The following is a 13,531-nucleotide window of genomic DNA, read 5'->3' as shown; positions in this document are numbered from 1 at the left end:
TTTTTAATATATTTTTTCTTAGATTTTCGAGATTTTTTTAAGTTTTTTTGAAACTTATTAGTATTTTTATTAAAATAAATAAAGTTTGGGTATTAAAGTGGGCACATTTTTAAAATTTGGGTATTAAAATGAGCAAAATAATTAGTTTGGGTATTAAATTGGGTAGAGAAAAGTTTGGGTATTAAAAAGTTTAACAAAATTTAGTTGGAGTATTTTTATGGAATTTTCCCTAAAAAATATTTTAAAATTGATTAACACAAATTTAAAACACTCAATTGTTTTTGATAAAGTCTTAAGCGTTTATTAGAATGTTGGAAATGAAAGCGGACATAAATAATGTTTCAATCGAATTCGTGTACGTTATTATCAAATTCAAAAGTAAACATTTTTCGTCTACATTAATATCATTACTGAACTTTTATTTTTTTGACAACAAAGAACTAAACTAAGTAGCTAAACCTACCGGATCGGAAAGCCAACCCGGAAATATGGAATATCACTACTGAACTCATAATTAATAAATACATAAGTATACAAGAAGTTAGAGAAAGAAACCTGAGTAAGAATATGTCCATTGTTAGGTTTTAAGTGAGGTTATCAAAATCCAATATAAAGAAAATAATGAATAAAAATTAAATGGATGTGTCAAAGATGAGAATTTAACCCAATAATTTTCTCAACTTGGAACTACCCATTTAGTTTTTATTCATTGTTTCTTTTCCTACTAAATTTTGTAAACCTTTTAAAATTTTACCAATGAACGAACATGTTCTAAGTACATTAAAAGGTAAAAGAGGAAGACATATGTAAAATTAGATAACTGCAGAGAAATAAATGAAACTGTGGTTTGTTCTAAAAATAAAATAAACTATAATTTGACCTGCCCATCTGTGCGTGTGTATTTTCTCTTATAAAATATGTTGTTTTTCATGTTAATATTAGAGTTGAGCAAAAAGTTTAAATCAAAAAAATTGAACCGATCCCGATCTAAAAAGAAATACCAAATCCGAATAAAAATTGATTAAACATCAAATTTTGATATTTATAGAACTGAAACTGAATCCGATCCTAATCGAAGTATTTCGGATACCGAATGTATTCGAAATAGATTTATATACTTATATATATATTACTTTTTAGATTTAATGTATATAAAACATCAAGAATATATGGTACTTTTAAGTTGGTTTAAATAATTAAAAATATATATTATATAAATAATCAAATTAAATATCTAAAATAGTTAAAGCACATTCAGAACACCAAAAATACTTAACATAATTATTGATTTTCTATCCAAATATTTAAATCAAACCAATTTATCTGTTAAGTTTAGATATTCTCACATATGTTATTCAAATTTATATGTAATATATTTTATATATTTTGAGAAATTTAAAGTATATAATGAATTTTAAAAATAATTTAAATTGATTATCCGAACCCGAACAAACCCACAAAGATCTGAATCGAATTCGAACCAAAATTTAGAAATATCTGAATGAGACTGGAATCTTTGACCCCTGAAACCCAAACATACCCAAACTAAACCCGAATGGATATCGGAACGCCGACTCCTAATTCACAATCTATTTTGTCGTTTAGAAACATAGCAAACATATAATTAATAGTATTTTATACGTACTATCGTATAAATAATCACATACATTATATTTTAAAAATTTTAGTGTGAAATATAAAAATCATAATTTAAGTTGGTTTCTGAAATTTGACTTTGTATCGTATTTTTCTTATATATATTGAAACATTTTTAATAACGGTTATTGAAAAATATTTTAGTAAAAGTAAATTTTTGAAGAGATGTATATTTTGAATCAATTTTTGATTTGAAATATATATATAAAGTTTAAATTTTGTTTTATGATTATTTTAGACAAATGATATTTTTAGATAATTAGATTATCTCATTTTCATATATTTTAAAGTTGACCCAAGTAGATAGTTTCTTATAATATAATAGATTTTCAATTTTTTCTTAATAACATAAATTTTTGTTTTCTTAATATGCTGCTATCTATGTTTCCAAACAACATTATATCATTTTTATACTGCTATTCATTGTTTCCAAACATAACTCTTTTTAAAAATTGATATTCATGTTTCCAAACAAATCTATTTTTTTTAAACTGCTATCCAAGTTTCAAAACAAACATTTTTAAAAAATTGTTATCCATATTTCCAAACAAACATAATTTGTACTTTAGTTTTAATAATATAGATTTTTAAACTGTTATCCATATTTCCAAACAAACATAATTTGTACTTTAGTTTTAATAATATAGATTACTTTTTTATATTGCTATCTATGTTTACAAACAACATTATATTTTTTTATACTGCTATTTATATTTCCAAACAAATCTCAAATGTATTTCAGTTTTAATATTATAGATGAAACTGTGGTAAAAACAACAAATGTTAAAATTATGGGTTGGGAATGGATGTTAGTGACTGTGGATAAAAGATTACTAGAACTATTTTTATTTAATTGAAAATTAATCATTAAGGAGTCTGGTTATAAGTATATTTCAGTCAAGGCACTATAAGCATATTTGAGTGACATGAGTTAATGCACTATAAGCATTATTAGGGTTTAATCCAAAACTAATCATTACGTTGAGTCCAGTTAGAAGTATACTTTATTGTGGGTTGAGATGTTGGTGGGTACTCACAAGTGACAATGAGAAAAAGATCTCTAACTCTCGACTCTTTTGGGTCAATAATTTTTCTCAATCCAGCAGAGACGTTCCTCTTTGCATAAATTAAAAACCTTGATGATGAAATTTATAAAATTAAAAGACTCGAACCTGAACCACAATTAACGATTTTAGTAACAAAAGTCTCAATCTTTGCAATCATCACTACCACATTATGTGCATGAATGTCTGGAATCCATTAGACAACGCGCTGTTCTCCTTAATTTTCAACAGTGGTTTAAGATTGGAGGTAGGAAACAATCGAGCAAGACGTAACTGAGTCAACACTGTCGGATTAATCTTGTTTAATTCGATAGAGTTGAGTTGTTTTGTTTGTTAGGCTGTTTCATTATCTAGATGGAACTAGTGTTATAAACCTAGGAGAATGTCTAGTTGTGTATGGATTCCTACGACAATCATGTATGGAAGATGGTTGGATGGTGATGACGGGAATGATTGAGATTTTTTATTAGTAAAAGGATAATAATGTTACAATTAGGCCTGGGCACGGATAGAATATCCGGGGGGTTTTAAGGTATTTATGATTTGTTTCGAATGTTACAGTATTTTATTTTCCGATTTGCTTCGCTTCGGAAAAATACGGATATTCGGAAAAACGGATATCCAGAAAATAAATAGATATTTGCGGATATTTGTGAATACTTACGGATATCTCATTTGTTTTGATTAATACAAATAATCTTAAAATTTTGATACAAAATTTTTCTGTAAAATAATTCTTTTTGCATGATATAAAAGATAAAAATTGAAAGAAGTAGTGAATCTACATATTTTGTAAATTTTAAATTTAGTTAAAATTATAATAACACAAAACTTAAGAAAAAAATGATAATTATCATAAATGTTTTCTTTTCCTTTTATGTAATACTTTTATATAAGTAATAATATGAATATAATCTGTCAAATCATATGTTAGAATAATAATTATATAATTTTATACATTTAAAACTATAAATATAATCAAGATATATATGTATTTATATGTTGACGGATCGGATATTCGTTTCCCAAAGTTTTAATATTTGTGATTTGCTTCAATTTTAACGGATATTGAATTTTGGTATTTGCTTTACTTCGAAAACTTATGGATATTCGGAATTTTCGGATCGAATAGAAACAAATAACGAATCAAATCAAATTTATGGATAAAATGCCCAACCCTAAACTATCTTAAGCGTGGAGGAAACAAAGACCATACTCGTTCCCGTCCAAGTCCTTCAACTTTTTACGTTACCCAACAAGTAGGTTGTAGGGCTGGACATTGTATCCATTGAATTTGACTCGATTTGTTATTCGTTGCTATTTGATCAGAAAATTCAGGATATCCGAAAGCTTTCGAAGCAAAGCAAGTACTAAAATTTAATATCCGTCAAAATCGAAGTAAATCACAAATAAATTTTGGGAAGCGAATATCCGATCCAATCTGTCAATATATAAATAATTGTATATTTTATTATATTTAAAGTTTTAGATGGATAAAACTATATAATTATTATTCTAATTTTAGAGTATATATTTACATTATTACTTATATAAAAGTATTATATAAAAGGAGACAAAACATTTATGAAAATTATATTTTTTTCTTAAGTATTGTATTTATTATAATTGTTAACTAAGTTTACAAATTTAAAAATATGTAGATTCACTATTTCTTTTAATTTTTATCTTTTATACCATGCAAAAAAATATATTACAAAACAAATGTATATCGTATTTTTAAGATTATTTGTATAAATCAAAACAAATGAGATATATATTGTGTTGTTATCTGAAAAAATACTTCAATAAAAAACATAAAATATATAACTAAATATTAAGCAAATAAAATTCTTCATTCTGTATAATTGAAAAAAGAATACTTGAGTGATTTTATATTTAATTTATAGAATGAATATAGTGTACAATTTTTTTTTAAAATATATAATTAATATGTAGAGTATTCAAATGAAAATAAAATAATAATTTATCATTATAGTCTTTTAATTAAAAATAAAGATATTAATAAGTAATTATAGTCCCGAACGAGTATTTCTATATTTCTGTCATAGAGATAGATGGCAAAAAACTAAATCCACAAAAAAAACTCTAACAGGCTTCTCTCTCTACCTTAAGACAAACCTTATATAGAGTGAGCAACGTTATAAAGAGACAAAAATGCTTTTAAAACTTACTGCAATAAAAGGCTAATAGTGTTGTTTTACTTTAAATAATTAACATGCTAGTTTCTTAATTGGATAATCAACAAATGCTAACTAATACAATTCCCGTTAAGATGATACCATATATAATTTAATTAGATGCTGTAAAAACATGTAAGAGAAAATGTACAATTACCAACTTGTGTTAGTCTGGTTGAAATCTTCTAGGTTAAGATGAGATCTATTTGAACATCACTCTCAAAAAGATCAATACAATTGACTTCTTTTCCTTTAAAACCAAACAAGAGACAATGAGATAATAAACCAGAAAGTTTCTAAATATCACATGAATTGATGTCTTTCTTTACATTGTTTTCAAATAGCCAGCTGATTCTTGCTTTTCATAGAGAATCAAAAAATTAATTATATGTTACTAAGCAAGAGACATAGCATCACACAAGAGTTCAACATATGCAACTACAAGATATTAGAGATTGATCAATAAGCATATCCGACAATAAATGAATTTGAATATATGTATGGTGTGTTGAAATTTAATTTCTATCGAGGATATCTTTATAATATATCTGATTATACAAAACAGTTTAACAAATCGTTATTCAATTAGCAAAATGTTGGAGTTCTAAACTTTACCTAAATACAATTGATCCACCTTTGAAATTGTAATTAGGTGGACCTAAATACAATTGATCCACCTTTGTGGTTGTAATTAGGTGGAAAAGTTTAAAACTCCCGAGCACCATCATCGGGTACAACTTCATTGTTATTTACAAACATCCTAGGATAAGCCATACATGTAAGATATATTCATCTTTGATTAAAAACTCTTATTCTATTTCTCCCTATCAAAATACATAATGGTAATTAATTGAACAACCCTATTACGTACCTATTACGTACTTGCAAACTCTTATCAAAGAGAAAAAAACCACAAATATTAAATGGATCGGAACCATACGAACATAATACTAAACAAGAGAGCATGTGCTATTACCTGGTCCTACCTATCTCATGCCTCTCCTCTCACCCGCCTGAGAGGTTGTGCATGAGTTTGAATTTTTTACCTGTCTCAAGCGAGTGAAGTAGTAGATTCATGATATGGATAAAGTATGCACAAATAATTCATATGGGGAGATAATCAGTTAAAGGAATGGTTTAAAGGTACATATAAGTAGGCTACAAATAAGTACATAGTTGAGAGATCAAACAAAGACAACATATGAATATTATACCCTCTTCCCATGTCTCTAGCTCTCAGATGCCTCGTCCACAGCGTGTCAAACGAGAGAGAGAGAGATATGGGATGAAGTAGGATATGTCTGAAAAGACAATTGATTAATTGTATGATAGATAAAAACTTGGTTGAAAATGAGCTGATATATAAAGAGATGAGAGGCTTTGAGACACCAAAAATAGGAATCAAATATTAGGGTTAGAAACATTGGACCCAAAGATTTCAAATCTCCTTAGAAGATATGTTCCTTTTATTCATGATTCATATAATCTTATGATCTTATCCCTTAAATTGTAGAAAATAAATCTTATCCCATGGATTAATTTATTTCACTAGCATTCAAAATTTTGTTGGGAACATAATAAAGTGAATATACTATCTGATATGACTAAATGCATGTCCTATAAATTGAACTAAATTTATCTTCAAATCAAAAACATTATTGAATGAATTATTATTGTGAATATTTAAACAAAGTTTCATTGTTTATCAAAAGTTTTATCATAAACAACTAATAATTTTCATGAATTTTAAATTGCCGCTAATATTGATATTGTGCATTATTGTGAAAATGTGAACAATAACACTATAAAAAATTCCTTTATAATAAATTTAAGATATATTAAATTTTGTAAGTTAAAATGTTCTATAATTCAAACATAAAGTGGTTTAGAAAGTTAAAATGGAATCAAACAACCACTAAAAAGTAAAAACAAGTCTGTCTCACTAGATAGAAGTAGCATTTAGCTTTTGAGTTTGCCACAGTTGCGTGCACAAAGGATTGAACAACTGAAAACGTTTTCTCAGTCTTGTGAATTCTTCGAGATCTGTTGATAAAACATAAACTAATTTCTACATATTGTACATATTGCATTGCGAGAGAATCCACATGCTATGTGATGATGATAGCTCAGCATCTACATATCTTGTCATATATTTAGTCATATGCCTCAGGATCTGATTCCTAGAACTTAAAAATACCGTTATATATTATATAGTTATGACCAAACAAGATGTTAATCCTGATTATCATATTTTGAATATACAAAAGCGTGATTTTTTAGTTCTTCTCTATATTTTAATGACGCTAAATGTGGAAGAGTGATTTGCCTTTGTAAGTGGATAACCATGAGAAAGTTACACTTGCAATATAAAAAATAATAGTTTTATTACAAACTAAACGGAATGTACAGCTCTATTAAAAAGATGCAACCAAAATATCAATTTTTCTCAATACTGAAAAAAGTGAAAAACTATGAATGATAAAAACGATGAGAACAAGAGTACTACACAAAAAATCATTGGCTACTACACAAGAGTACAACACAAGCAATGGATGAAAAAAATATTGGTGGATGTGAAGCTACATAAAACTTTCCCCCACAGAATGGCTTTAGAGCAAAAAGTGTTTCCATTACAATAGTTGTGTAGTACACTCTTGGTTTCTTCTAAGTGTGCTAAGTGTGGCGAGTTGGATCAGAAGTTCGTCACTCCCTTGGGTATATCATCTCACACTACCTCAATCAATGCTCCACTAGTCAAGAACATGACTACAACTAGTTCCCCCATGCTGGATAGTGATCCCTTTATTAATGAACTAGAGATTAATTGCTAGACTAGTAACAGCTGCAGCTATATAGACTTAAAAGTGTTGCACATATGAAAGCCAAAAAACTAGACTCTAGTACGATATATACTGCCATCACTAACTTTAGTTCTGAAACTGTTGTATTATCTATAGATTATAGGCTATAGCCACATTTCAGGCTGCTTCAACAGTATTTAAACTCAAACTGCAACCATCTCTATGGATGCTCCAGCTACCTCACAAATTAAACATACAAAGAGCCTTCTCTACTTATTTAGTTTCTTCCTCTTCTTCTTCACCTTCTAACCCTGTTGTTATGGATCATCAAAGTAACTTTATCCCATTCCATCCTTTGTATTAGGATAATTGGTTTGTTATATAGGTTTAGTATCTTGTTGTCAGTTTGATTGGTTTGTGTAATAATAAACTAATGTTTAATTCATTGTAAAGGTTAAGGTTAACAATATTAACAAACTTTCTCTTTAATCATCTTCTTCATCTTGAGTTATCTGTATTCTTCATCTTTGAGCTTGGATCGATTGTTAATACTTTGTATTTGAATACACCAACACATATGCCAGCTAAACTAACTGAATGTAAAAGTGACTACAATGAAAAAATGAATTGTGGGCTTAAAAAAATTTCAAAAGAAATTTCTTTATGAAAAAAGGAAATTATGTAACTATAAAATTTTATTCACTTTCCCCTTTAGCATTGGTCCCTCTTTAGACTTACAGTTACAGTTATTAAGAACACTATTTACCGCGAAAACAAAATGAATATTTATGTTTTGTTATCATGAAAAAAAGATACTAAAGACACAATAAACAAAGAAAATTTACTTATCTGTTAATCCAAACAAAAAACAAAATAGAATTATCAAAAATTCAATTTAATTAAAAGAAGAGGTTGTGATACAAAAGAACTTACTAATCCAGACAACAACTTTTGCCATTTGTTTTCACGTGTATATCATCTTATGTTTCTAAAATATAATATTTATTTATAATAATTTTTACATCCAGAAAGTTGAAACAAAATCAATATTTAAAACATAATTCGCTAGTAGCATAAACCAACACCTAATTTTTTATTATAAAAGTCTTAAACGTTAGAAATGAAAACGAACATAAATGCTTTTTTCCAAATTTCTCAACATCTATCTTATTAAAACAGAAACATTCGGTTGGACCTAACATTTATTTTGTAAGTTTTTAAATTAAATACACCTTTATACTTTATAGTTAAACATACATTAAATCACTAATGTTTCTTTATTTATACTACTATCCATGTTTCCAAACAATATATTTATTTTTTTATATACTACTATCAACGTTTCCAAACAATATACTTATTTCTTATACTATTATCAATGTTTCCAAACAATATATTTTTTATACTACTATCAATGTTTCCAAATAATACAATAATTAATCTTAATTATTTTATATCTATCATTTTCTCTTTAAAATTTGTAGAAACGTCATAATTTCATAAATTGCAAATTAGTGAACTTTAAAATTTCGATTATAAGATTACAAATTATGAAACTATTACAATTTAAATCCAATTAGATTACATATCGGTCATCCATCAGTTCAATCAGTTAGTCTCGGGTTTTAGTGATTTTTTAATATGAATATTTTAAAAACATAAATTGAATTGTCAGATCTCCGGATTAACCGGTATAATCACAATCGGGTTGAATTTAAAAATACTGATTTAAATGCAAAAATATTTTAAATACACACTCTTTAAAAATTACCAAAATATTTGTTAAATTATTAGTGAAATTTTTCATGTTAAAATATCCCGCGCTTCAAAAGCGCGGGTCAAAATCTAGTTATTATTAAAAGGGTGAACCTGCTATTTCCCCACGAGAACTATCATATATCATCAGATATCTATCAAACTATGACTTCTTTCTAAACCTCCCCAAAATATAAATCAAACTTGAAATTTAATTACCCATAAACCAATATTTTAACTGGTTTGCTATTTACCAAAATACTAACCTAACTAAACCAAAATTTTATTTTAATCTAACCCAAACCGTTTGTATCTTCTTCTTTTTCATCCGTATATGTTAACCAGCTTCATCGTCTCTTACATCTTCTGCTTGGTTGCTGTGTTGACTTTCACTTGAGCTACTCAGCCAAAGTGAATCTTGATCACTCAAAACCAAAATCAAGAAGTAAGAAGAATCTTATATCCAAAGGGGTCAGAAATTCACTATGTTCCCTCGACGTTTAGAATGTCTGAAATCATCCTGACGGTGTCAATAAGAGATTGAACTAAATAAAACTTTCAATACTGATATTTGAACTCGGTTTATGCACAGATCTAGCTTATATATCTGTTTGTTGTTGTACTCAAGACATAAGAGAAATAATAGTTTTAGAGAATGACACTGATTACATTGTGATTGATTTTAGGGTTTATTCTTTAACAGAATCATAGAGATAAATGTGATCGATAACTCCCAAACTCCTTCTCCATCAATTTCCCCATTGCTCTCTACTTCCTTCTCCTGCTTCCACCGCTGAGCGCCTCCACCAAGCCATTGGCTTCCTCAACTTCCGACTCCGCCATGATGTCATATCTCACCAGACTTTGCTCCTTTGTCTCCTCTATCTACCGGTCCGATTAGATCTATCCGAGCACATACGATTCATTTGACCCAAATATGTTCATCACCTCTCCAATCTCCAAACCCATGTTGCATTCTTCTCGCAAAATAGCTGAGTTCCTCTTGAATCTGTATTCAGATTGTTTTTTTTTATTGGATTAGACTATAATTGTTGGGTAAGATTTTTTTTTTTGGTTTAGCTTGTTAACTATTTTGGTAAATAGTAAATCGGTTAAAATCATGGTTTATGGGTACTTAAATTTAGAACTATTGATTGATGAAAAAATAAGTTTACAACTTATATGTAGGAGAGATTTAGAACGAGGTCATGCTTTAGTGGATATCTAATGTTATATGATAGTTTTCATGGGGAAATAGCACGTTCAACCTTATTAAAATCAAAAGAAAACAATGTTCTTCTACGTTTGTGTCACTAGTAAATACATAACATTTAAGTAAATAAAGTACACACTTCAAAATACAAACAAAGTTAGAGAGAGAAACGTTAGTAAGTACATCATAAGATAAAAGAAAAGGAAGATGTATTAATTAATATAATTGCAAGGAAGGAAAGAAATTCAAGAAGACATCAAGGGGCTATCCTAGATACAGGATCTATGATTTGTGGCATGAAAAAATGATACGAAGCCGGATTGTCTCGCTGAACTATTATGGTGATCATAAGCTGAAGGGCCTTCTACGAAGATGGTTCGAAGTGTTTACTGGAATTGATTTGATTAATTCTTTGCATAATCCCTTCACTATAGCATAGTTACATAGTCCACTCCATATGTAAATTACCATTATTCTTTTGATCAATCAATATAAAATTTCATCCAAAAAAATAATATAATTACAGATAAATAACAGAAAATTAGGTTAAATTATTAAATTATGGGTTGGGATGTATGTGACTGTGGAATAGGAATTATTAGGTTTATTAGGGTTTAATTAAAAATTTATCATTAGGTTGAGTCTAGTTATAAAATTGAGTAGATTATATTTGAAACTACTGGTCTGTCCGCGCTACGCGCGGAGCGGTTTTTTTGTGCTCATAATAATATTTTATTTATGATGTTATTTTTTTAAAAATGGAGGTTAGTATTGGTGCTTAGTTATTCATGTAATCAGCAGTTAACATTTTTTTCTAAATACGATGATGATGAGTTTGTTCTATGTACTCTCTTAAATGTGAGACTCTTAATTTACAATTTTATTTTGTATATATTTATTATTTGTAATGTATATGAGATTAAGGGGTCAAATGATGAAAATGTATATTTGGTTTAGTAACAAAGATAATGTCTATTAGGTTTAGTTGTGTGTGTTTCAAAAAAAGAAAGGTTTAGTTGTGCAGATATATTGGAAGGAAATGGTGAATTGTATTTTATAGTTTTGGCTTTGGAGTCTAAGTTTAGACATTTAGGTTTCTTTTTAGGTTAGGAATGTTTTTTTCGTTATTGTTTTGAGAAAGTTTTGGTGGGAATGGAAAATAGTTTTGAGAAAGTTTTCGTTATTGTTTTGAGAAAGTTTTGAGAAAATAGTGGTACGATTAATAAAACGTTAATCTAACTTTGTTTTATTAACTGTAACTCATAAATAATTGATACTCTGTTTTAAAGTTAGTACCAAGTAACTTAAAGGACGATAGGTTATTTAGAGCAAATCTATAAACTAATATTCCCTCTGTTTCATTATAAGTGTCGTTTTAGACTTGTGCACACGGATTAAGAAATCATTTAATTTTGCATATTTTCTATATAAAAACATCATTACCGATACAATTCAACCAATAGAAAAATAGAATGGAGAATAAAGTTAATAAATTTTGCATTGAAACTTTAAAATGACACTTATTTTGCAACGGAAAAAATTCTCTAAAACGACACTTAATATGAAACGGAGGGAGTACAGTATAACCTGAAGTTAGTAATTAGGGTTCTTTTCATTGTTTTTTAATAGTACAGATACATGGGAAAGCTTGAACACGAAATTTTGTGTATTTAGTTGGTCCGGAATTTTCCTGATCTTACATGAATTTAGGTTTATTTATCATTGTTTTTTTATGAGTTGCTTTCAACCTGAAATAGATGTGTGTCATCAGTTGACAGATAAAGACGTATAATTGCAACTTTCCAGATATTTTTCTTGGTTATACGTTTAATTTCTAAAATATTTTCATTTATATTTTGTCAAAATAAAGATTAATATTGAGCGTAAAGGACTGATAGGATTAATATTTTGCCCAATTGACTCTAATTTTACATATAGTATTTTCAGACAAACTTCAACATTGGTAGCTGGAAAACTACGTTGTTGTAAGCTTGCAGCAACACTAATTTCATAAATCAATACGACTATCCCACGATAGTTTAATGACTACTGTTGGTCTGGATTTTACATGATTTTTTATTTTAAGAATGATAATGTTTTTTTAAAAAAAAAACCTCAATTATAATGTTAATAGAAAGAATTAAAAATATGAGCATCTTAGGTCATGTTAACTGCAATAGACGAAAATTGAAGACTCTATAAAACGAAGGAGATCAAATTGCATCTATCTTATTAAAACATAAACATTGTAACTTTTTCTAGGTAGATTTTTAAATTGGACCTACTATTAGATATGATATATTTTCTGATCCTATTAACTAACCATTAATGTTAGTAAATTATTTCCTTATTCTATGCTAACTTAATATCTTATATACATTCATTTTATCAGTTGGCTCATTTTCTTTGTATTCAAAAAAAATATTTTCTTTCCCAATTGATTTCATAACCAACATGCAGTAATGTTAAATTTGAGATTTCATAATCACCATCCAATAAGTCTATGCGATGATCACCATGCAATACATTACTCCTTAACCAATTAATTTTATAAAATAGTCGTACTATATGATATATTAATTCAAAGTGGATACAAATCAAACTTATTAACCCATTACCTTTTAACCAATTCAAACATGATTATATATCGGATTACCGGGTTTACTAGCTCGACGATCTAAATTGGATTTAAAAATATTGATTCAAACGCAGTTTTTTAAATAGACAAAATTCTTACATATTAAATATTTGTAACATTGTTAACAAAATTTTGAATCATAAAACATTCCGCGCTTCCGAAGCGCGGGTCATGATCTAGTTCATAGTTAAAACATCCACCAGACG

This window comes from Raphanus sativus, chromosome 6 (assembly GCF_000801105.2).
Source record: "Raphanus sativus cultivar WK10039 chromosome 6, ASM80110v3, whole genome shotgun sequence".
NCBI lineage: Eukaryota > Viridiplantae > Streptophyta > Magnoliopsida > Brassicales > Brassicaceae > Raphanus > Raphanus sativus.
The sequence above is the reverse complement of the archived record's forward strand: the minus strand, read 5'-3'. Positions refer to the sequence as shown.